The sequence below is a fragment of the Canis lupus genome, chromosome 13 (genome assembly GCF_048164855.1).
Source record: "Canis lupus baileyi chromosome 13, mCanLup2.hap1, whole genome shotgun sequence".
NCBI lineage: Eukaryota > Metazoa > Chordata > Mammalia > Carnivora > Canidae > Canis > Canis lupus.
This window is the reverse complement of record NC_132850.1, coordinates 4,966,254-4,990,152: the sequence shown is the minus strand read 5'-3', so window position 1 is coordinate 4,990,152 and position 23,899 is coordinate 4,966,254. Positions and strand designations below refer to the sequence as shown.

The following is a 23,899-nucleotide window of genomic DNA, read 5'->3' as shown; positions in this document are numbered from 1 at the left end:
ATAATAAGCCATCAGTAAACATTTGAAAGGCTGATGATAAGTCAGGGAGATGTAAGTGAATACATTTATGTAGCACAGATGCGTAATACATATTTGTAGGATTTAATTGTAAAATGGATCAAAGACCTTAGTATAAGCACTTATATGACATTTACTAAGTGCCAGATACTTTTATAAATATTTTGCATGATATTAACTCAGTTAATTCTCTGAACAACTACATGAGATAGGTACTGTTTCATTTGCATTTTATACTCGATGAAACTGAGCGACAGGAGAGCTAAGTGACTGCCCAAGGCCATACAGTTAAGAAGCAGAGAGTTGGGTTTCATGGTGACAGGTGTTCGGGCCCCAGAATCCCCCTGCACTCCTAATTGTTATGCCATTATCAGTTGTTAAGAATATTTTTACACTATTATGTTCCTTATGAACTCCTTTCTGTCTCAGGTGTGGCACAACTAGAAAAAAGCAGAAGCAGCATAGTTTGTGAATGTAGTGTAGAGCAGTGGTTCCATCAGAATCACCTGGAGGGCTTGTTCAAACAGACTGCTGGGCCCCACCCCCAGTTTCTGATTTCAGTAAGTCTGGGGCGAGGCTTGAGAATTTCTAACATGTTCCCAGGAGATGCTGCTGCTGCTGCTGCTGGTCTGGGACTACTTGCATAGAGTATGAGTTAAGAGCATGGACTCTGGAGCTAAGCTACTAGGGTTTGAATCTCAGCCCTGCCATTTACTGTGAGCCTGGGCAAGTTCTTAAGCCTTTCTGTGCTTCAGTCCTCATCTAGAAAGTGATCATATTGTTAGCACCTACATCATAGAATTCTTCGGAGATTGAATGAAATGATACATGATGGTTATTGGCTCACACTAAATATGCAGTGTTAACTACAGTAATAGTAGTAAGAGTTTACAGTCTAGTTACAAAGACTAGACTCAAATTGAATAAATAAAAAATAGTGTGAGATTAGATTATTAGTTCATGTGGTTCCTTTTTTTTTTTTTTAATGATTTTATTTATTTATTTATTCATGACAAACACACAGAGAGAGAGGCAGAGACACAGGCAGAGGGAGAAGCAGGCTCCATGCAGGGAGCCTTACGTGGGACTTGATCCTGGGTTTCCAGGATCACACTCTGGGCTGAAGGCAGGCGCTAAACCACTGGGCCACCGGGGCTGCCTAGTTCATGTGGTTCTGACCCTAAAGTCCTTTAGAGATGAAGTATGTGTATGTTGGGGGTGGGAGAAGCAGTGAGGGGTCAGGAGGAGGAGAGGTACATGAGATGAGATAATAGAAAGTTCTGTAATCAAAATTTGTAAAGATCGGGGTTATCAGTGGTTTTGGTTTTAAAAACAGAGAATTGAAGGAATTGAGAGAGAAAAAGGAAGCAGGAAAGAAGAAGAGAGAAAGAGGGGGAAGAGAAGGGGATGGGGGACAAGTGAGAGATGCTGGCACTATGTTTGCCAGAGATAACCCAACTCCTTTTCTCATTCCTCTTTCATAGCACTGGTAGCTGGGTTGATGGTGACTTTCCTGGCAGTTTGCTCTTTGTGGGGAACAATGGCTAAGGAAGTGGTTTGCTACTGACTTCTGAAGCTGGGCTATGCAGCCTTGATCCTCCACAGCTGATTCACATACTTTTGATTCTTGCTGAGAAAGGCAGTTGTTAGGTTTGGAAGTTTTCAGATTCCAGAGCCAGCTGGACAGCTAACCCTCTGGTAGCTATTTCCCAAACTACCAGCCCTTTGTCGCCTCATTTCCCTGGGCCCCTTCTTTTTGACTTTGAAGCAGTATCCTATATTTAGTAAGCTAGCCAGTTAGAGCTTTGAGGGGGATGTCTCTCCCGCCTTAGAATTCTGGCTGGATGGAGTATTTGGACCCAGGAACATGATGTGTCCTGTTAAAAAAACTTTAACCTCATCTTCATCATCAGCCACGTTCAAAGGTCAGCGTACAGTGCTAAGAATGTACCTCTAGCTCATGGGCAAGGAGCAGTGTTTATTTTTGGGTGTCCTGAAGAAAATATTTGGTAAAGGAGTAGGGAGAAGTTCAGATAGCTCCATTTATGGTTGAGCAATGCTTGGCATTCTACAGAAGGGACCATATGGACGGTGGGGAAGAGTTTAGCATTCTGATTGTTCACCTCTTGCTCCCTCCATTCAGGGACGATTAGGGACACCTCATTAGCCATTGGAGTGGGACAAGTATTTCTTGGACTCACATGAACCTCAGCCCCACGTCTCGGGCATCTTCTGCTCTCCCAGCCTGCTGAATCACCACGTAGGAATGGCAGGAGGCAGGTTGCTGCCCGGAACACCTGGAGCGCTCTCCGCGTGATGCACTGTTGACTGCTCTTGGTCTCCTAGACACAGCTTGGGCCTCTCCAGGCCTGTTGGAGTGATAGGCTGGGTCTTAGCCCCCCCTCCAGCTTGTTCCACAAGGCGCTGACCTACTTTTCAGAGACAATTAAGTGTCTGTGAGCAAAAGAAGGCGGTGACCCAAGTGAAGGTGAACCAGAGCTGCATTAAACAAACATTTGCAGTTACTTTTTTTGTCTCACACAGCAGGGTCCATCTCAGTACAAATGGAACGGACCAGCCAGGCTGATATGGGGGCCAAATTCCAGATGCTTATCCAGATAGCCACCCTCGAAATCTCAATCCATCCATCAGTGAGCTTTAATATAAGAAATCACCTTCTGTGATCATTGACCCCTTTGTCTTTGGGTGAGAGGAGAAGGTTTGGAAGGAAGCTGGGGCTCTTAGAGTGAATCAGCGTTGTAAGCCAGCAGCCTTTTTGGTGGCAATGTCCTGGCTCACCCTTTGAGAGGATTCGAGTCTTTTTTCTAGGCTGGGCTAAGAGCCTGCATGGGAGCCTAGACGTTTAGGAAAGGAGTGAGTAGCTTGTGTAGGTTTTCCTGTCCTGTGAGACAAGGGTTAGATTCAGGCTTTACAGTGAGACGGTGTGAACTCTTTCCCACTTCAGTCCTAGATGTCACCTACCTTGTTTAGCAAAGCCCAGTCAGTCCTGCCTCTCTGTTGAATATGCTTACGCCTGTTATCCTTTAGCACTGGAAGGATCTGGTGCCCTGAGAAGGGCTGTGACTCCTGTCCTATATCTGCTGGCTCCAGGACCCTGGGGAATTTACTAAGTCAGCAATTAGGCAGTTTCTTCAACTTTTATTTTTAGCAACTCCACACACGTGACAACTTCCATAATCTCCCAGTCAATAGAAAGAAGTTATTGATAATGCACCCAGAGATCCAGATCAGATCTTCAAGTACAGGAAAGAAGAAGTTTAGGAGGACTCAGTCCTGCTATTCTCTTGTTGGAACTCTGACTGATAGCCTTTGAGATGAAAGCCTGTCTGAAGATCTGGGTTACATCTCAGAGCATGGGTCGGAAGTCAGCATGGCATCAATGTGGATTGTGTGAATGGCTAAATGTCTAGGGGAAGAGGATTTGAGGTGACCTGAAATTGCTCCCCTCCTCCTAGAAGTCCCAGAGTCTGGTCACAAGCTCACATCTTCAGCTTCTGTTCCTTTATGCCCCTGAAACCTGGTCTCTCAGCCTCTGAATGGTGTCATTCCTTCCCCACCTCTATCCTATATGACAACACCTGTCCTGGCATTCCAAGTCTCTGGCTGCCACACCTTACTTTCCATTCCCCAAAGCTGGACCCAGGTTCATTTTCTCCATTGAGCTACCGAGTTCTGCTGCATAGCATTGTGCTGACTGAGCCTTTACAGATTTATATGCTCCAGCCGCAGTTTGACTCTGTGCCCGGCCTTGAAGCCTTTCTCTTCTCTCCTGGCTGACTCCTGCTCATTGCCCCTATAGCAGCTATCCCAAACTTTCCCATCTCCTCAGACTTGCTGCTCCACCCCTACCTGATAACTCTCAATAAGTCCTGCAGCCTTGCACCCACCATGGCTCTGCCTCTCAGCGCACCTGTGATCTTCCTGTCCTCACCGTGTACAACCTGGGTCAGAGGCAGGTCTCTGGGCATGCACATGGTTTGTATTCCCAGTCTCTCTCCACCTAGTGACTTTTTTTTTTTAGTGACTCTTTATAAATATGTTTAGATTTCCTCCATCCTAGGACAGAAATTCTTTTAAGCTGGTCTCTTCTTTGTCGTCTTTTTCTGCCCCCTCTCCCCCTTTTAAACCACTAGTCATCTTGACCCCTGTAGCCTGGCTGTGGTGACCACCATCCCAAGTGAAGCTGCCATCACTTGTAGTAACCTACTTGCAAAGTTCCCGAATCTCCTTCATTTCTCATGCTCTTTGACCTTGTCACAGCATTTGACCCTTTTTGGATCTCTTTTCCCTCCCACTCTGCCCTCTTCCTGGATGAGTTTACCTACTTTGGTGATTTCATTTATGAATGTTGTCTATGTGTATGGTGATGACTCTCACAGCAGAATCTCTAAGGACTTTTCCCTGGATTCCAACCTTGTATTTCCAAGTAGCTATGGTCCTTTTCTACTTCAGAGTTTGCAGAAATTCTATATAATATATCTGAAACCAAGCTCATCATCATCCCCCTTCTTCCCCTGACCAGCCAAACCCATTTTTCTTCTAGTGTCCCCCATCCCCAATACCAGTATCACTCTCTGCCTATTTGCCCAAGCTAGGAACTTTGGATTTGTTTTTTATTGTCTTCATTCTCCATATCTGATTGGACACTAAGTTCTGTTTGTTCTAGTTCAGAAACATCTCAACATCCATCCTTTCTCATCCATCCATCCTGGCAGGACCCACTGCCCTGTTTTAGATCCTCATCATCGTTGGCTTACTGCCATTGACTTTTGCAGGGTCCATAGTCATTGAACACCTAAAAATTTTTTTCGATACATTTTACAAAAGTACTCTCCATGGAAGTTGTACCACATGGTTGAGTTTTACATTATATCTCTTGTTGAAAATTCCAATGCTCACTGCTTTCTATTCCTTCAGAGGGTGAAGTTCAGATCTCTTAGAATGGATATGATTCTCAGTTTTATCCCGTATTTATGCACTTTCCTATACTTTGGATGTTCTTTTTACTCCATCTGCTCACAACGTCCTTTCCTATTGTAAAGCAATCTTTCATGGCAGCTCAAAACTAACTAGCTGTTGGTGATGTTCCAGATTATTTCCCCTTGCCCCAACCAGGAAAAATGGAATTTATCACCTCATCTGAGTTCTCATGGTACTTTATACATCCCTTTGTAATAGTACTTATCTTACTTTATAGTTATCTGTTGAATCGTCTGGCTCCTTTACACCCTGAGTTTAATGAGGGCAGACTATACCTTTTTCATCTTTGTTTCTTTGGTGCCATGCGCTTGATCGAGTTGTTGAGTCATGTATACAGAGTCTGCTGTCTCCACATTTTGGAAGTCTGAAAGAGCAAAGATGCTGGTGGGTATTAGTTGTGGTAGGATCTCCTGTCCTCTTTTTATTTCACAAAGTATATGTGTTTACTATGTGGAATTATAAAATAATGAAAACTGTAAAACTAGAGTCACCTAGGGGTGCTTGGCTGGTCAGTCGGTAGAGCATGGGACTCTACAATCTCAAAATCTACAATTTACAATCTCAGGGTTGTAAATTTGAGTCCCTTGTTGGGTGTAGAGATTAATTAAAAATAATTTTTAAAAAAAGGTTTATCAGAGAGAGAGAGAGAGCATGAACAGAGGGAGAGGGAGAAGCAGATCCTCACTGAGCAGGAAGCCTGATGTGGGACTTGATCCTCAGACACTGGGATCATGACCTGAGCTGAAGGCAAATGGCCAACTGACTGAGCCCTCCAGGCTCCCCTTAAAAATAAAATCTTAAAAAAAAGTTGAAGTCACCTAAAATCTCATCACTTGGATAACCACTATAAACATTTTGCTGTATTTTCTTTCAGATATTTCTTCTATGAATATATATACATGTAAATATATATTTTGCAAAATTATACTATTACTTGTTTTGTTTATGGTAAAAGTCAGTGTCAAGAAATACGTACCCAGGGCAGCCCCGGTGGCGCAGCGGTTTAGCGCCGCCTGCAGCCCAGGGCCTGATCCTGGAGACCTAGGATCGAGTCCCACGTCAGGCTCCTGCACGGAGCCTGCTTCTCCCTCCTCCAGTGTCTCTGCCTCTCTCTCTCTCTCTCTATGTCTATCATAAATAAATAAATATATCTTAAAAAAAAAATATGTACCCATATGATAATTTATACTGTTGTCAATATTGCATTGCATGGGCATTGCCCTCCGAAGAAGTTGTACCATGTAGTTGAGTTTTTACACTTCCTTGAGATTTTTTCCCCTGTGGTTGTTTTTTTTGTTGTTATTGAAGGTTTTACGTATTAGAATTATTTAATTAAGGCTGTGTTTTAGGAAGACTGATTTTGCACCATATGCAACATGGATTGGGTGAGAAATCCCTTCTTTGGAGGCCATTTTAGCAATTCTGGTGTGATATTACTAGGATTAGGTGGGAGAAGTGACTGTTGCGTAAAGGAGATGATGGGGGGTGGGGGACGGGGAGAACTGATAAGGACTTGATAGTGGGCCAGCTAGGTAAAGGGTGCCATTACCTGAAGTGGGAAATTAAAAGGAGGTATCAATTTGGGGAAGGAAGCTGTGGATTCCTTTTTAATAACTTGGGTTCTAGCTGTTGTGGCATGCTCAGATGGAAATGGCCCGCAGGCAATTGGCATGGCACAACAGCAGTCAGGAGAGGCAGGGCTCAGTCATCTCATTCTGCTACTTAAACCCCTCCATAATAACCTTTCCAGCATCCTCTTCCAGCTGCCTCCTCAGATCTAAGCCAGACAAGACTGTCTTCCTGGAGGGCCTCCCCTCATTGTGTCTGTCTTGTGGAATCTTACCCATTGTTTGCGACCCACCTCAGAGTCCTCCAGGAAACCTTTGATCACCCACACTGGAAATTAGTTCCTCATTTCTTAAATGCTAATGGTCATTTTTTCCCCCTGTATCTTTTATATTGTATTTTAACCTCCCATTTGTACATGTGCATTATTTTCTTCCAAAAGATTGGAAGCTCCTCGATGTTGAGGACTGTGTCATATACTCCATTTTATCTTCCACATTATTGCTGGCACATAAGTATCCAAAAATAGTTGGTGATTTACGGAGTAAATAGAACCCACTTTAATATATTATTAATGAATTGGATTATTGTTCTCTACCTAACACCTAATAAAGTGCTAACACTATTTTATGTGCATTTTCCTACTTATTTTTCTTAAATAGGCAGATATGGGAAGTGAAGTGGAAAACAAGAGGTGTGAAATGTTTCCCCTTTCACAGCCATGTTCTTTGTTTCCTCCAAGATTCTTAAGTGTGGTATATATCCTTGCCCACTAGCTTCCAACCCCCTCCGGTCTCCCAAAATTGCAGTTGCCAAGGTCATTAATCACCTCCTAATTGCCAAATCCAATGGGAATTTTCCAGCCCTGATCTCCTGTGACCTTCTCATGTATTTGACTATGAAACACTCCGTCCTCCTTGAAAGGTTCTCCTTCCCAAACTTACTGTGACCATATCCTCTCCTGATTTCCTCCTTCATTTACAGATTTATCTTCTTTTAAATAAAGGTGCTTTCTAGGGTTTTGTCTTTGTCCCTGTATATCATTTTCTTGAGTGATCTTATTCATACCCTTAGATTCAACTGCTGGGTCAGAGCTCTCTCCTGAGCTGCGTCCATTGATCTCTGGGTATTGGAGGATTTCTTTTACATACCTTGCAGGCACCTTTTACTCAGCTCGTTCCACACTGAACCCTTCATCTTCACCCTGGCAAGCCTGCTTCTTTCTCTCCTGTCTTCTACCCAGTCACATTGAGTGAGATACTTGGGGAATCATTTGAGAATCTTCTCTCATTTGGTCCATCAGCTTACATCCACCCTACCTCAAATATGGCAGTGCTCAAATGCTGTATAATTCGACTGCGGATTACACATCCCTTCCTTTCTTTGCATCCCCAATGCTACTTTTTTGTTATGATTCTATTATTTCTCAGTATATAACTGGGATAGTGTTCTAACTGGTTCCCCTCCATTCTGTCTTGCTCCCCTTCCTTGCACAGCTGCTAGAATACACTTTCTGAAATTAAAATCTAATTATAAAAAAGTCACCCCTAAGCATAAATGCTTTCAGTGACTTCCAAAGACTTCATTGTCTTCAGAGTGAAATATGGTTTCTTTAGCATGGCATGCCAAGCTTTCATGTCCTGCCATCATTCTTCCAGGGAACAGAGTACCCTACACTGTAGCCATGTCAAACTATTTTAAGTTCCTTTACTGCATTGTGTTCTCTTGTGTTTTCTACTTTGCTTTTTCCCTCCACAGCACTCCTACCCCCATCAATCCAGTTCTTTCTGGCCCCGAAGGCGCAGTAGCACCTCCTTTGGAAAGCCTTCCCAAGGCTTCCATGTGCTGCTTTGCTTCTGTGCACCTTTACCAGCATCGGCTGCACTGTATTGCATGTTGGTACACTTGGCTCATCTCACTCTTGAGAGGAGAGGCTCTGAGCTCCTCACCTCCATCCTTGCTGCTATACAAATTTGGCACAGGGCAGGCTTGTTGGATGTATGAATGATTTAGTGAGGAGGTATGTGGTCAGTGGCAGTGCTGGCATTAGGACTTAGAATCTCTGGTTCTTGGCTTATAGGCTTTTCATTTACTTTTTGACTAGGTTGTTCATATAATGGACTATTTAAAAAGGTGCGAAAAGATGTACAGTAAACTCTTTCTTCCACTCCAGCCAACCTTTCCACCTCCTTGAAGACAATGAATATTATCAGTTTTTTGTACCTTTCAGAGATGATACGCACACTTATTTATTCAACAAATAACTGTTGAGCATGCACTACGTGCCAGGTACTAAGCTAGGCTCTGGGGATGAATAGTGAAGAAAGCAGATAAAAATCCTTGACTTTCTGGAACCTAATTTTTTTTTAAAATTTAATTTATTTATTTGAGAAAGAGAGCAAGAGAGAGAGCGCAAGCATGAACAGGGAGAGGAGTAGACTCCTCACTGAGCAGGGAGCCTGATGTGGGAGTCTGGGATGGTCACCCGAGCCGAAGGCAGATGCTTAACCCACTGAGCCATCCAGGCACCCCTGGAACCTAAATTCTATATATTTTTATTCCCTCCTTTGTAAAAAAAAAAAAAAAAAAAAAAGAGAGGGAGAGAGAGAGAGAGAGGATAACATAAACTCTGTTTGACCTTACTTTGTTTTACTTACTATATATTAAATGAAGATTAATCCATTTTAGCTCATAAAGACCTCTTTCTTTTCCTGCTTATTATTCCATTATATGGATATACTATCATTTATTTAGCCAGTTCCCTACTGATGGATGATCTTTTGTTATTATAAAATGCTGCAAAAACCTGTTGTGTATTTGTCATTTTGCATGTGTATATAGGACATATATAAGTGTGCAGTTGCTGGGTAGTTTGATCCATGACTTTAATTTTCTTATTATGAATATTTCAAGCATGTAGACAAATCTAGAAAACACTATAGCAGATACATATGTACCCACTACTCCTTAAACAGTTGTTGACATCCTTACTGAGGGTCTGTCTGCCTATTAGGTACTTATAGCACCTCTTTAGCATCGTGATGTTGTCCCACTGAATATTATCTCAGACTTAAGATACTAAGTTTCTTAGAACTCATACCTTGCCATCCTGGAGTCATCACTATACAGTCTATCTTGGACTGTTTTTTTTTTTTTTTTTTTTTTTTTGTTTGTTTGTTTGTTTTGTTTTTGGTAATGTAACCTCATTTTTAGGAAAAGAAAGCTTCAAAGGAAAATTCCATTATGCTATTTTTAGTGTCTAGCATTTGAGTTTCAAAAATGTTTATTTTGCCTCCTTCCTCTGCTCAAAAGCAACACAGGCCACTCCTGTTGTCTTGGAGACTTGTTTTAGTTGCTGTGGAGGAGCTCAGGTGAATTGAGCTGGTAAGCACTCCCTCTCCCCGCTCTGGGTTTGTCAGAATAACTAAATGTGGTTCTCTTTAGTGGGCGCCTTTAGCTGATATGGAGGTGCAGCTGCGTCCTCTTGAGTCCTGATGGGTTTAGTGAGAGAAGCTCTTCTGGAGCAAGAGGAAGCTGTTGATCTCTATTACACATGGATGCCTGTAGCTGTGTCAGGGTGCTTTTGTTGAAATAAATGTCCTTCCCTCCCATCTCTCTGCTGGAGGTCCATAACCTTGTTCCAGTAGTAGGTGACTCTGGTCTCTGGCCTTTTTCTTAGGTCCCCAGAATGCCCAGGGAAGCTTTTAGGTTATGATGTTATAAACATAGCAGGGAACTTTAGTCTCAGGTAGAACTAGAATCAGAGATCATGGCAGGTACAGATTGACCTTAAGGGCAGGTATTTTTGCCTTCCCTCCCAATTTTCACCTTGTTTGGTCTTGAAGTATTATAAAACCAATGTAGGGAGGAGAGAACTCCTAGGTTTCACCCATTTTTCCATGGACCATACAGCCAGAAAGAAAAGGATCAAGGAGAGAGAACTGATTTGAGAGCACGTGGCCTAAAACACAAGGCTTTTTAAAGCTTATTGCCAGGCCCCAGAGCATAAATCTGGTCCACACAAAGTAACTTTCCAAGCCTGGGGTGAGCACAGAGTGGGCACAGCTCCTTGGACCTTTGCTGCCAGGCCCACGCTTAGTTCCCTTTTAAAGCCTCCCTTGGTCTTGCCATTTTAGTTCTGTCCTTCTAAGCATGAAGTCTGACTTGCTTTGTCTTCTATTCCTCAGCCCTGCAGAGGCAACTCTGGCCCTTGGGACAACTCTTTTCTTCAGATGGCAAACTCATTTTCTCTCTAGCAGACCAGAAGGACGAGGTGTAATTCAACCCCTTTCTCCATCAGACACTGCTGCCAGGGGGAGACAATGGAGAAAGTGATCTTTGTTGTTTCCTGAATAGGACCATGAACCTGGCACCTGCTTTTGTTACTGGCTTCTTAAGTCACTGGAGACATTTTTACTGTCCTCCTGGGTCAGCAGCTGCTTTGGAGTAACAGTAGCAACTGGCCTCAGAGAAAATGGATGTATTTATATGAGGAGAGTTACCTTTCATGTCCCTAAACCTCTTGTTAGGGCTAGTCTAGGGAGTGAACAGTTGGAAGTCAGCTGTGCCTTCAGTTGAACCACCTATGACCCTCACCTTCTCTGAATCTGAACAGATTGATTCCTTTTTTGTCCTGTTCTGTATCTTGTTAGACTGAGTTCTATGTTCCTAGTACCTAGGTTAGTGCCTCGTGTGTGTGGAGTTTGCAACAAATGTATGTATGGGTGAAGTCCTTAAACTGGCTCTCTAGGTTTAGCTTACCACACCCTGACATGGGGGTGCCTGGGGGAGAAGGTCTTTTATTTTTGTTTTATTTTTTAAAGATTATATTTATATAGAGAGAGGGGGCTGAGGGAGAAGGAGAAGCCGGCTGAGCTGGGAGCTCGACTTTGGGCTCAATCCCAAGACTCTGACCTGAGCTGAAGGCAGATGCTCAACTGACTGAGCCACTGGGGGCCCCAGGACCTTTGTTTTTCGAGGAAAGATTGCTTCAAAGGAATTATGGAAATTATTGATTTGTAGTAGGGTTTGGGGGGACTGTGTGAACTCCCACGCTGGATCTTTTCTCTCTTCATCAGCCTAGAACTTTCTCCTCAATTGTAATGCTCAACTGGCAGACTTGTTCTCCTATTTTAGGGTTTATATCCTGGGCCTGACTCAGGCCTTCATTCCACCTAGGTTCTGGTGACTCAGGGGAACCCACTCAGGGGCAGGGCAGGTATTCCTTTTTAACTGTCATCCTGTCATTATAGAGTGGGGAGCCCTAAGGACTACATCTATGCCCTGTCGTCTGCATTTCCTCGTCTGTCTGCATTCAGTCAAGTTCCACATCACTCGGAGGTGTCTGTGCCTTTGTATGGGCTGTTGGAGACAGCAGGGCTTTCTCCCTCTGTCAGCAGCTGGCCAGAGGGTGCCTATTGGACTGCCAGATCCTGAGCCTTTCACATTGTTCATCTTTGTCTGGAACATAGGGGAGCATCTCTCCTGCCCCCTGAGCTTTCACCTCACCGTTCGTCATGTGGGACCTATGAAGATGAAAGATGAACAGCCCCGCAAAGCATAGAGAGGTATTGGGCTAAAGTGCTTTGAAATGCTCTAATTTTGACGAAAGGTCCCTAGTCTGCAAGAATACAACTGGAGTGGAGACTGCCGTCCTCCCCTACTCTTTCCCCAAAAGCCTTAAGTCTTACGAAGCCTTCACTTCATAATTCCAAACATCCTTGTTTTTGTTTAATTTTTATCTGATAAAATGTCATTAAACAATTTCAATGGTGAAACACACAGAGGAAATGACAAACTAGCATGTGTTGTCTTTTAAATGCACTTAGTTCGAGTGGCTATTTTAAAAGTCAGTTTTTCCTGCCGTTAGATTCCTGTTGTCTGGGCTGCTTTGCTCCTTCAGGTGGGAGGAGTCTCTGAATAGGATGTTATGGTGGCGTTAAAGCAAGAGGACCCAGCTCTGCCCTGGCTAATTGATCTTTCTTTTACATTCTTATATTCATATTGCACTATTAATTGCTTCCAGATCATGACACAGAACGGATCTTAGAGATCTGTGGTTCATTGACCCCTCTCCACTTGTAAACAGAAGTTTGTATGTAGGTGATTTATGTGCCAAGGGAAAGTATCCTTGGTTTTCATCAGATTCTCATTGGAGTTTGTACCTAAAAAGAAAAGAGTAACTAACATTTTATAGGAATTTGGGGGCTCCTGCTCACATAGCTAATTTGTGGTAAAGTTGGATCTTGATATAGACTCTGGAATCCAGGTATTTTGATTCTGCAACTCTGCAACGCAAATTCTTTGCACTGTACTCTATTATTCATTCTCTTCCTGGAATAATAAGTGGAATAATGCCAGGAAACAGACACACATGATCTGAACTGATGTTTAATGTTTGCCTTTCTCTGTCCACAGCCTTATTTCACAGATAAGGAATCCAAGGACCTGGTCTTTTGGCCTAGGTGACATCAAAGATACAGTGATTCTTACAGTAATAGGTCATAGAATCTGTTTATTTATTTATTTTTTACTGTTTTCCACTGTCTAACTTATGGTCTTCAAGCAGAAGTCCCTTTTAACCATTGAATCTTGCCTATGAAATTGTTCTTTTGAAAAAAGGAAACATGTATTGTGTCCCCCTTGACTCCTATAAATACTCAGGTCTGCACACAGTGGTTGGCTACCTTGTTAGCACTGACTAGTAGCATCAGAAGGCACAAAACCTTGGGTTGGATATTTTTATTATTTAAAAATGTTCCCCTCTCTATTATCTTAGCAGCTGTTAGTATTACTTAGCCTGATCTTTTCAAGTGGGCACAGTCTCTTTTTTCTTTGTTTTCACAGTGCTACTTATACAGTTTCTTTACTTGCATTCAACCTGCATAATTAGGAGTTTTTGTGGAACATTATGTTGGACATGCTGTGAGTTCTACCCGAATCACTGAATGGCAGCCTGCGTGGCAGGTTGCTTGGAAAACCTTCAGGACTGGGAGAGGGGTGTCTCTCTTATGAGGAGTTGTTCTGTAGAGTCTGATTCGGTTGGTTGCCTGTGGGTTTCTAGGATTCCAAGGCTTTTATGATAAGATGAGCCAGAGCACCAAAGTACAGTTCTTAGGCAGATTGCTTAGCTTATTTTCTCATATACAATTTAAAATGTACAGACACCTGGGTGGCTCAGTGGTTGGGTGCCTCCCTTCAGCCCAGGGCATGACCCTGGAGTCCCAGGATTAAGTCCTACATCGGGCTCCCTGCATGGAGCCTGCTTCTCCCTCTGCCTGTGTCTCTGCCTCTCTGTGTCTCTCATGAATAAATAAATAAAATCTTTAAAAAATAATAAAAATAAAATGTACAATTATCTTTATAAAGATATTTTGTTTTATTTATTTTAAAAAATACTTTATTTATTAGAGAGAGAGAGAGTGAGGGGGAGAGAGCACAGGCTTAGGGGAGTAGCAGAGGGAGGGGGAGAAGCAGGCTCCCCGGCAAGCATGGAACCCAATGCAGGGCTCAGTCCCAGGACCCTGAGACCATGACCCAAGCTGAAGACATACCCTTAACTGACTAAGCCACCCAGGCACCCTTTATAAAGACATTTTAGAAGATAAGTATAATGATGCAGATGAACTACTTTTTATTTTTATTTTTACTTTTTTTAAAAAAAGGATTATTTATTAGAGAGAAAGAGCACACATGTTAGTGTGTGCAAGTTGAGAGAGGGATAGGGAGAGGGAGAGAATCTTAAGCAGACTCCCCATTTAGCATGTAGCCCACGTGGGGCTCGATCTCATGACCCTGAGATCAAGACCTGAGCAGAAATTAAGAGGCAGCTGCTGAACTGCTTGAGCCATCCAGGCACTGTGCAGATGGACCACTTTGAGTTTCTTACAATGAGATGCTGTAGAAAATTCAGAGGTTTTTTTTCCTCCTCTTATTATATAAGCTGTGTAGCTTATTGTATGAGCCTATGATTATTGGGCAGGGGTCATTTTTTTGAGGCTAATGGAGTAGGAGGAAATTTGCAGTACCTTCTAACATCATTAAAGCAAACCAAAGAGATGCCTGGGTGGCTCAGTGGTGGAGCGTCTGCCTTTGGCTCAGGTCATGATCCTGGGGTCCTGGGAAAGTGTCCCACATCGGGCTCCCTGCATGGAGCCTGCTTCTCCCTCTGCCTGTGTCTCTGCCTCTCTATGTCTTTCATAAATAAATAAAATCTGAAAAAAAAAAAAATAAAGCAAACCAGAAACAAGTCAGCTGAGTAGAATAGTGCCCTGGAGGGGGAAACATGAGGGTGTGTCAGAACTGCATTTTCCCCCTAGTTATCTATGGAGAAGGCCCTGCCTCCCAGAATTGTGCGTTTAGCACTTAGGGAGTGGGCTTCACAGTTTCTGCTTCTGCCTTGGACTGTGTTGATCAGCAGTGTCTCGCCTGTGTGTGGCTGTGTTCCATTCTGTCAACAGGCCTGCTATAAGCAGAGCGCAGCCTCGGTTTTTTATTTTGTAAAACCTGCTCCATTGCTGTGTGATATTTGCCCAAGAGCTTCCGTTGTAGTGACATTCTTGTGGTGAGTGTGGCCCTTTAAAGGTTTCATTCTCAAATGTTAGATGAACCCCTAACTGGTGTCTTGAAAAACATTAAAGCCCCTGTCCCTAGAGTTTACACCAGAGGAGCGGTAATCCCAGTGGAGCCTGGGCTGGAGTCTAGAGAGAAGGTGGCAGATGAGGTGACAGATGATAGGCAGGGGCCTGTTGTGGTCTCCTGCCTCATTTTCACACAAAGGAGGGGCTGTCCTGTCCTGGGGAGGTATTTCCGCTTGCTGCGACAAATGAGGGAGCGCAGAGTCTGTCATGAAAATAGGCTTCTCTGGTGACGTCACTTGTAAATGTGGTCAAAGTCCAGTTCTTGGGGGCTAGGAGGCTAGAAGGCTGTGGTGGAGATCAGCCGATTGGAACGCTCTCACTTCTCAGCTGTCACTGTGCCATGCTGCCTACTTCTAGCCACTGAACCAACACAGCTGGGCAGGGGCATGAATGCCTACAAGTACCAGAAGTTCCTGGAGGGACTCAACAACCTTAGAGGTATGATGGGGCTTCTGGCTCCCTGCTTTTACCCTGGCTGAATTCGCCAGCACTTCTGTGTTGGTGTCATGTGGGGTCTTTACTTTCCATCAGTTGCCGAGGGGCTCGGAAAGAGCCCTCTTACTCCCAGCCGGCCATATGTTTGGGTGTGTTTAGGCAATGACATAGCAGGGCTAGCATTGTAAATGTGATTGTGAGTGAGTGGGAGGGGATCCTCTCAGCTGCTTCAACAGCGGTCTGTTCTCTTGCTTGAATGGGCAGTGAAGACATGTGTCCTGCTCTCCTGAGTGGAGGAGAGCTCAGGGCACTCCTGGGGCAGTGTGGGTGGAGGGCTTTTGCCATTGGGTGCTGCAGCCTCACCTAGGTGTAGCTTTTTCTTGGGCCAGGTTTTTCAGTGCCTGTGTCTACAGTGAGTCAGAGTCCCACCTGGATAGAACAGGGAATCGGGAGTGGTTGGGGGGTGGGGGAAGGAGGAATGCAGGTGGACAGGCCAGGAAAGCCATATAAAGGGTAAGTCAGTGACTTTAAAGGAGGTAACTTTTTAATAAAATCGTATTTAAAGGGAATAGTGTCTGCTTTACATTGTTGGCTAACTGTTCACTGAACACAGATGATAAAAATGCAGACCTCTTTGGCTCTTAAGGAGAAAGGTGAATGACATCTTGCTTCTAATTTTCTAATTAATAGGTGGTTTTATTTCCGTCTGCTTAGAAAGGTGCCTAAGCCCTCCCTCTTTCATCAGCAGTCTGGATTCTGGATCCAGAGCAACCATGGTGGGGGGGGGGGGGTAGGGGCAGAGAGGTAGGGGAGATAGAGAAAGGAACAGAGTAAGTGGGTTTCTTCAGGGAGGAGAGAATGGGGGTACTCCTTGGATTCCCATCCTGCAGGATCTGTTGATATTTTCCTTTCTTCCATTATCTGTTGAAGAACTGTTTTCAAGAGAGTGTCTACATGGAGAGCTTTGTATGGTCTAAAGGGATATGCAACTCCGAGTACTGTTCTAGTAATTTTTACCTTCTCTTCCCTTTTGTCTCCCCTCACACCACATAAATATATTTTTTTCCCAGGACTCCTGGCTCCCATTTACTTTTGGGGCTCTGTAAGCTCATTGGGCATCAGGCAGGTCTTAGCAAGAATGAGTCACAGTAACTTGTTTCCCTGTCAAAGTAAGTTTTGAGAGGGCAGAAGGAGTCTGGACTTCTTCATCCAGACTCAGGGGGAGAGGTATGAGATGTGGGACAGAACCAGTGGAGCTTCTCAGCAGCTCTTCCAGTTCTTGGGCTTTATTGGGGCCTGGGTGAAGGGAGATACAGGAATGTAGCCTTGTGCCATAGAAGGAGCCCCCTTTTCACTTGACGGGATGAGCACTGGGTGTTATTCTGTATGTTGGCAAATTGAACACCAATAAAAAATAAATTTATTATTTAAAAAAAAAAAGAAGAGCCCCCTTTTCTTGCCGTATTTCCTGTCTTAGAGGGATCCTTCTATATTTCTGGGCATGATGCCCACCCAGCAGCAGGAGCCCTTTCCCTCCTCTGTTTACAAAACTCATGGAAGGATTATCAGGCTTAATTAGCTTGCATGTTCCTTCAGTAGAAGAAGAGGTTTAGAGTAGGAAGCCCAGGCCTCTCCTTAGACACTGAGCTCCTTAGTATAGATTTATTCTCTATTATCCTTGGCACTATCCTTCTGATAAAAGGCCAGAGCTTCCTGAAGATGGGCAGGTGGTAGATGGAAACTACAGATTTACTTATCTATAGAGTTGGAGAATATAACTTTTCTTTTTGGTTCTTCTTTGTGTCAGGGGTTTAGATGAGCAGTTAAACCACATGAGGATGGCCGTGGCCTAAGTGAATCAAGTTTAGCAGTGACCTAAGTAGATTACTGAGGCTTTCAAGAGACCACACCACACATAATCCTGTCCTCTGCTACGTGTGCTTCAGGACCAAGTGCAGATATGACTGGTAGGGGCACTTCTTGTTTTCCTCCCATAAAACATGCATGGAGGAAGGAGTCCTTTTTCACTTCCTAAGTAGGGGGGAGGTCACCTTGGTCCCCACTTTCTTCTAACTCTTCTGACTTCCTCAGTGGGGCCAATGGAACAAATAGGTCTTGAATTGATCCTTTCAGGGGTATAGCGGTTAGAAATTGCACCCTAGCAAGGGTTATTTCTGCTTTTGAAAGGGGTTATAGTAAAACCAGCTTGGCAATCATTTATTTTCTTAACCTACCTATAAAGTTTTTCGCTCCCTCCCTCCTTTGCTGTCTTTTCTGGGAAGGAGTGAGTAACAGTGCTAGGAATGAACCAGTAACAGACGAGGTACACCTCTCACGGGGGTGTGTCCTGTGTGGGGCTGAAATCAGAGAAGAAAAAAGACCACAGTTGCAGTGGGAGCTCACACTCTACTCTTCCCACCCCAGACACTGGGGTTATTTTGGTTCTACACTTACTGCTGTGGGCATTAAACAAGAGGATATATATACTGCTTGGTGTCTGGAATGTTGCCAGAATTCACCAGATGTTAGTTCTATCTCTTCTCTCCCCTGTCCCTCCCAGAGACTTTGAATCATGGTGAGTTCTCATTATTGCTTTAGTCCAGGATGAGCTGGGTCAAGCCACACTCTAGCTGGGGAGTTGTAGCTCTAGTCCCCCATCCACATGGTTGGCTCCTGGTCTTACTTGATCTCACTGTACGACAGTTATGATGGTTGAGAGGGGAAGATAATAGCACTAGTGATAATAGTAATGAAAGGAAGCACTCAGCAAATGTTAGTTGGGAACAAGGTCCTGTTCTAAGCACTTTACATGTATTAATCCATATAGCTCTTTAAATACTCCCATGACATAGGTAGTTTACTTTGGAAAACCCAAGGCTTGGCTGGTCTGAGAACATCTGTCCTGCTAAGGATTTCCAAGATGGCTATATTGTGTTGCTGTCCTGTGCTGGGGACCATGTGCTGTGTAGGAGAATACCCACAACTGCCCATGTTGGAGCACCTTATTCCCTGTGGGAGAGCAGAGTATGGTGCTTTGAAGTGAAGACAAGAGATCTTTTTTATTTTCTTTCCCTACACTAGCCTCTTTGAGCTGTGTCCTGTTTCCAAATCCTATCTTCATTTGTATCCACTGTGTAATAGTTTTTACAGCATAAAATGTGTAAGATACAGCAGTCTATCTTGTTCATTCACCCAGAGAAAGCATCTGATTTAATCTTCCTTCTTTTCCAGAACCTGAATCTTTTTCAGGTGGGAGAGGTACCTGGAAAGAGGGCACATAGCTGTTTTGGTTTGGTCTTTATATTAATTTCTGGAATGTTGTCATTGGCCCCCCAACCCTGGGCGGCCAGGCAGACGGTTAGATACAAACCAGTGCCTTTGTCAAACTGTCCTGTGGGCTGAGTGTCACCCTCTGTGTCCTCTGATTATAGTGAATAACTACTTCCCTTTTCCTTTTCACCTGTACCTTTGTGATTCCAGAGGAGCTGATAGAAGGAGGTCCTGGGCTCCCCTTTTTGTTTAGTTGCTTACTTTGCTTTTCTTGACATGGTTCAGCTTATAGCCATTCTTCCCATCTAGCATTGAAGGGAGCCCCGTGGGAGAACAGAGACATTGTAGAAGTCCTTAAAGTTCTGGCCCCCAATTTCCTGTGACTCTTTGGTTCTCTGATACCAGTATTGGAATACAGTGTATCCTATTGCTGAGGCTTCTGGGCTTTAATTTCTACTTCTCAGGCCTGTCAAAACCCATAGTCTTTGAGTGATTTCTGCCCAGATGGACCTCTCCTGTGGGTATAACAGGTTCAAATATTGGCCCAAGTCCTGCTCTTTGGCAGAGTCCAGGCCTGTGCTGTGGATTGGTAATTGGGGATTAATTAGGGAGGCAGAGAGGTAGTTGAAGTTGAATGATGAGAAAGTGGTTCTCTGGTCTTTGCTAAAAAAAATTTTGTTAAGTCTGTGAGATAATGACTGATTTTTAAAAACCAGTATACCGGGCAGCCCCAGTGGAGCAGCGGTTTAGTGCCACCTGTGGCCCGGGGCGTGATCCTGGAGACCCGGGATTGAGTCCTACGTCAGGCTCCCTGCATGGAGCCCACTTCTCCCTCTGCCTGTGTCTCTGACTCTCTCTCTCTCTGTCTCTCTCTCTCATTCTGTGTATCTCTATGAATAAATAAATTTAAAAAACCTTAAAAAAAAAACAACCAGTATACCCACACACTTTCATCTTTCTCTTCCTTTGTATATACTGTCCTGGTGCCTTTGCCTGAAATACCATTGTCCTTCTTTCTGTCACTCTCTCTCTGGATTTTATTTATTGTTTTTTGTTAGAGAACAGGAGGAACAGAGAGAGGGACAAGCAGACCCCACGCTGAGCGCTGAACCGGATGGGAACTCGATCCCAGGACCCCAGAATCATGACCATAGCTGAAACCAAGAAGCGGAGGTTTAACCACCCCTCAGGCGTCCTGTCCTCTTTATAAACCAAACTTCCACTCACCTTTCAGTGCTCAGCCCAACCTCACTTTCTCCCATAGTTTCCTTTTCTTTCCTTGCTGCCTCTCTCTTTCTTTTTCTTCCTTTGCATTTTGAGATAGAATTCTTTTTTCTTCGTCTGTGTTGCCATAGCACTTTCAATATACTTATTTTAGAGCATGCTTATATTTATAGATATTAACTAGTTATATTGTTAAATATGTTATGTGTTAATTATTAAACATTTGTTTTTCCTCCTAGTCATTATTTCTTGGGCAAGTTTGCTGTAACTTCTGTAAGCCTCAATATGCTCACCTGTAAATGGGGATGATAATACAATTTATCTCACAAAATGTTGTGAGGATTAAATGCAATAGTACGAGTCACATCTGGCATAGAGTTAAAGGGAAGTCTAACAGTTGCTAAAGGTGGGAACTATGACTTCCTTCTTGCATCTGTAACCGCCCAGCACATGTTAAGCATAAAAAATATTTGAAGAATTTAACTAAACTCATGTATATGTCCAAATGTCCTTCAGTAGTCACCATAGGGGGTTCTAAAAAAGCCACCCTGACATTGGTGCCTGTTGCATATTCATAAAACCCTTGTGGTTTTTCTTTTCACCAACAGACTTAATGACTTCCATGGGAAACTATAGTCATTTTATTGTCCTACTTAATTTTTGGTCAGAAAATGATACTATCTAAAATGTAGACTGTTTTGAAACATTGAATCCAATCTCAAAGAATAAAAATGGACGGCTCTTGAAAACATTGGGAAGATGGTATTACTAGTCTGCAGGCAGTTCCACATGAGGAGTTCCTGGTACGTTTTGGGCAATGGCAACATTGAACAAGTGAACAAAGTGATGACTGACAAGGTGCACACCCAGTTTGGGTTCTTAATGCTGAGGTGTTTTTAAGTCACCTTTCTTGTTATCTTTCTTATAGCTTTATTTTGGACATCCACTTAGTTGGCCAGCCTGGAAGACTGTCCTTTATTGCCATGTCTGGGCAAGCAGGAGAAGTCCTTACACCCCGACACTTACCCTTCAGAGATTGGCCTTTTTGGGGGGAATTTTTTCTCTCTTCAATGCGGCTAATAAAGAATCTTAGAAAAAAAAACTTAGATTTTTTTTCCCTCTGCCATTAAATAGATGCATAATTTTAGCCTTGCAGAAAGCATAGAAAAATAAAACCCCCAAATCACGAAAATCCTACAATTCACAGATTACTGTGTTCATATCTTATTGTTTCCATTTAATCTTTTTATACCTTTATATATATAACTTTGTGCTTTCATATATTTGTTAATTATTATGATGTAGTTCTCTGTCCCGCTGTTTATTATTTTGTGAGCATTTTTGATGCCTTTATCCATTTGTCTACAACATTTCTTCTTCTTTTTTTAAAGATTTTATTCATTTATTTGAGAGAGAGAGAGAGAGAGAGCACAAGTTGGGGGGGAGAGGGAGAAGTAGGGAGCCCAGTGCGGGACCAAGATCATGTCCTGAGCTGAAGGCAGACACTCAACCAACTGAGCCACCCAGGTGTTCCTGTCTACAACATTTCTTAACAGCTATATGGGATTTCCTCAAATGGAAGGATCATTTACTTAACATTTCCCAGTTGTGGGGCATGTACATTTCTGCAGTTTGCTGATCAACAATTTTAATTTTTTTCTGCTAGGATATGGTAATAATTATCCTCATACATAAAGTTTTCTGTGTGTTTCTGATTATCTTTTTAGGATAGAGCTCTAGAAGTGGAATTACTGGTCTTAAAATATATAATTTAAAGCTCTGGGTGTTGAATTTTAACTTTATTGCACTTTTAAAAGCTGCTGAAGTTACCTGTAACCCTTTGAATACCCCTCTGATAGCTCTGGGCCCTTTAACCTCTGAGGATAGCTGTGTCTTCAGGCTTAGTGACCAGCTGTTTCAGATATTTTACCATGCAGTTAATTGCACCATGGGACAGGTGCCAAGTGTCTCTTTCACTTAGTCAGCAGCTCGCACATGTCATCATTTCATCACTGCATTGTTTTATTCTGAAACTTTACTTGTAGCAATTCCAGGTATTTAAATGGCTTCATTGATCCTCCCAACCCTAGTACCTTTTCCACTTGTACTAAGAGATCCATCAGTGTTGATCAGCAAGCTGCAGTACCATGAATGACCTAATCATTGCTGTATAGAGATTCTGCACTGGAACCCCAGATTGGTCTGAGGTTGAGATTCTCTTTTTTCTTGCTGTTACTGAGCTAGAGTTTAGCTAGTACATCAGGCCAGCTTAACCTGATAAAATTGGTTGACAAACTACTATGTCCTTCTCCTTGCTTGTGGTAGGTGACTGCCTCTGGAAGAACTGGAGCTGGTCCTGTGTTTGTTTATTTTTTATTTATTTATTTATTTATTTATTTATTTATTTATTTATTTATTTATTTATTTAAAATATTTTATTTATTTATTTGACAGTGAGAGAAGGCACACAAACAGAGGGAGCAGGAGTGGGAGAAGCAGGCTCCTTGCTAAGCAGGGACTTGGGACTTGGGACTCTATCATAGGAGGCAGATGCTTAACCGTCTAAGCCACCCAGGCACCCCAGTGCTGTGCTTAAAATAAACATATTGCAGTGAAGTGCAGATTGGCTTCTGTTACTTGGGACTGACAGCCTTAGGGTAGAATTATAGACTTGATGAGAGTACAGTTTTGTTGCTGACTTGGAGTTGACATCCTGGAGCCGACATTGTGGGTTTTCTAGCTGATGATACACTGGGGTGTTTGGAAATTAGCTTGAGGACTGAGAGAAGGAAGGCACATGTGTGCGACTTTGTGTGCAGGTGGTGGGGAGGTCAGTAAAATTGCCTGTCTCTACAGCAGCCTGGATAGTGGAAAATGGCTTGAGTCACCCACAGGATTGCATCCTTCACAGTGAGAATTGTCTGCTCCTCCCATTCCCAAGGCCCTTAAGCAAACCTATCACAATGGGGTGATTCTCTGTAGCCAAGGAATCTGGGAATCTGCGTGTTTCTGGGGTGAGGCCTGTCAACATCTTTTACAGCACTAGGCACCTATTTAAACCTTTGATAAATCCTGTAGTTTTTAGATGCATGGCAGTTTTTGTACTGTTAAAGTATATCCCTTCCTTAATTGTGTGTGTGCACTGCATGTGTATTTAACTTTTTTAAAAAAATATTTTAATACTTTTAAGTAATCTGTATATCCAGTTTAGGGTTCAGACTCACAACCCGGAGGTGAAGAGTTGTGTGCTCCACTGACTGCCAGGCAGATGCCCCTATATTTAGCTTTTTTTTTTTTTTAAGATTTTATTTATTTATTCATAATAGACACACACATGCAGAGAGAGAGAGAGGCAGAGACACAGGCAGAGGGAGAAGCAGGCTCCGTGCAGGGAGCCTGACCTGGGACTCGATCCCGGGTCTCCAGAATCACGCCCTGGGCCGAAGGCAGGCCCGAAACCACTGAGCCACCCAGGGATCCTATATTTAGCTTTAAAAATAATTTTTATTTATTTTTTATTTTTTTATTTTTTTTAATATGTTATTTATTTATTCATGAGAGACACACAGAGAGAGAGCGAGGCAGAGACACAGGCAGAAGGAAAAGCAGGCTCCATGCAGAAGCCTGATGTGGGACTCGATCCCGGGACTCCAGGATCATGCCTTGGACCGAAGGCGGGTGCTAAACCGCTGAGCCACCCAGGGATCCCCAAATAATTTTTATTTTTATGTGAGTATAGTTGACAC

At 43.2% G+C, this 23,899-nt stretch overlaps 1 protein-coding gene across 20 annotated transcripts in view; it reads left to right on the top strand.

Moving 5' to 3' along the window:
- Positions 1-23,899, top strand: part of MACF1 (microtubule actin crosslinking factor 1) — a 341,210-nt gene that overhangs the window by 48,500 nt on the left and 268,811 nt on the right. The gene's annotated exons all lie outside the window — the stretch shown is intronic.